General features: G+C 43.7%; 1 protein-coding gene across 1 annotated transcript in view; it reads left to right on the top strand.

Moving 5' to 3' along the window:
* The window catches only part of LOC138055283 (uncharacterized), a 361,306-nt gene that overhangs the window by 279,315 nt on the left and 79,491 nt on the right, over positions 1-2,500 (top strand). The window lies entirely within an intron of this gene.

The following is a 2,500-nucleotide window of genomic DNA, read 5'->3' as shown; positions in this document are numbered from 1 at the left end:
GCTTTCCTTGAGTTAAGAGAGCGACGTTTTCCCCAAGAGGAACAAAATTATAAAACTGCGCTTTTTGATTGGTTAATTTGATTTGGTCAAATTCCAGTGATAGATGAGTTCTGTCTGCATCATCCGGCGATAAAAAAAAACCTGAGCAAAGCTTGAAAATCGCGTGCAGGATTTTGAGGTTGCAGAGCCTTGTAAATACGATAATGTTTGGCACGATGCTAACCATGTTATCGACTTTCTACGTGCCCAAGGCTGGGAGGCGAGCGACCTTTGGAAGTGGGAGAAATTTGGTTAAATTCTGGAGGCACTCGGCCTTGAGCGGTCTTGGGAATTGCAGGCCTTGTATATAATATATTGTATGTGACGATGCGTGGGATCTGAAGAGGAAATAGAAGCGTCCCAGAAACCCATCAAATCACTCAGGACAATGCATAAAATAGTAGGTGAGTGAACTTTATTTATCTGGCTGTCCATGAAATGAATTTTCGAAAAGAAATATCATAGTTAAGTAAAGTACGATCGTCTGGGTGAGTGTAGTCCTGCGAGGGACTGTTTGAGGTGACATTGACTCACGTTTCCGATCGACAACCTGAGTGGAAGTCCTCTTCAGAGTCAAGTGATTTGTGTAACGTCAGTAGATACTATAAGAGCTCCGGCGTAGATATCATTGGTCAACTTATTCCTGATGTTATTGGTCTACTGTCAGTTGATCCTGGATGTAATTGGCTAGGAAGACTAACAGTGATAGGTACGTTTCGATCCATATATAGGTCAAAGGTCTGTACGTGTATCGCAGAATACGTTGGGCGGTGCTGTGAGAGTAAATCAGTGTGTTGTTTGTCTGTTGATGTCGTAGCTGAGTCGTTTTTGTGAGGTAGTGATGGGTCTGTGAGCAACAAGGATGTTGTAAGGCTGTAGGATCCTAGCGATAATTTCAGAATTTCCGTTGTTTTAGGGTATTGTCACTGTAGTGGTATGTGTCATGGTAGTGTTTGTTGGGTTGGGTTGGGTTCTGTAGGGTAAGTGTTGCCTGTAACGAGTGCTTATGTTCGTCTGCTAAGCTGTTGTGTGAGTCACAAACCAGTAGCGCGCGTCTCGGTAAGGTCCGTATTGTTGACAGTAGCCTTTGTGTGATGTAGGGTTGTAAGATGATTCGTCAAGGACGCTGTCAGTGTGGGTGCGTTTCCTGTAAACTGTCGTCTGTATTCTGTTGTTGTCACAGATGACCAAGCAGTCAAGAAAAGGAATCTTACCATTATCTCACATCTCTCACATAGGTTGCCTGCCTGTGGTGACACAGAAAATGGTGTATTACGCGCGAGACGAGACTGTCAATGTGTCACGTCGGCGAAAATACTGTTGTAGACATTTTTTGTTTTGTTTTTAGCAAAGAAGCGAAACATTATGAATGAATGAACGAAACAAAGTAGGTTAACTCATCTTGTTTATTTTCTTTAGTCTTTTCCAGCTTTTCTTAATTAATTGGTTTGGGACGATGTTGTTTGAGAGGCCTTCCTAAAACGAAGTCAAGGCTGGCCACAGCGATTCACGGAGAAATGTACTCGAAAGCATTTTTCTCGATAAAAACCGAGTTCGCTGCGCAGTTTTTTCTTCCCACGAAAAGAACTTAGTTTGTGTTCTTCTCTGTCTGTTTGGCTTGCTGAAAACATCGTCCTTTCGGCTCGAATGAGAAAAAAATCCTTCACATTTCTAGACCGGACTGTTTTCCGCCGATGCTTGTGCTCGTCTTTTCAAGTACGGGACTGAAATTACAGATCTTGTTCGTGTGCAATTGCCACTTAGCCCTCCGGCACACAGTCGGATCCGGTCCTTGAAAATATAACACTCTCTCCTCAGTCCACGTATGTTTTCGTGAACAGGATTTAACTCCGTACCAGAGGAAGCGACTCCCCCAGGACATCCAGCAGGTTCCTTACCATTGTTACTGCAAGGGAACCCTCTCGTGTGGCCCTCCGAGAGACATGATTTGTTATGAGGACAGACTGGGACGAGGTCGGCACCAGGCTGCTCCCACGCTCCCATTTGAAATTGTACCTACGTAGGTCTCTTGTTTTTTTTTATTAAACAATGCTTTAATTCTTTCAGATTTTAGAGCAACGAGTGATGCTCATTTTGAATAACACATTTAAAAGTAATGCATTTTGAGTGGGAATGCAAGCACAACAATCGCCAAAATCTCGAAAGGTCTCAGAGGTTTTGTCGAAGTTAATCCCACAAAGTGAGTAAGGAGCACGCTTGTTGTCCTTGTTGTGCTCAGAGACTGCTCCAAGTGAGGCCCACACTTTAAGCCGTCCGCTTAGACTACAAGAAGTCAAGCGAGTCCCCGTCTCATGGTGTGTTACATATTTTCAAAAAATGCATCCGTCATGGTAGTCCCCAGACTCCACGCATCCAATGACCAAAATAATCAAACGACGTCATCAAATGCATTTGGTTGTCTTATACCCCCATCCCCCAATAACGGTACCCTCGATTCCAT

The sequence above is a fragment of the Montipora capricornis genome, chromosome 7, assembly GCF_036669925.1.
Source record: "Montipora capricornis isolate CH-2021 chromosome 7, ASM3666992v2, whole genome shotgun sequence".
NCBI lineage: Eukaryota > Metazoa > Cnidaria > Anthozoa > Scleractinia > Acroporidae > Montipora > Montipora capricornis.
This window is presented reverse-complemented; position numbering and strand designations above follow the sequence as displayed.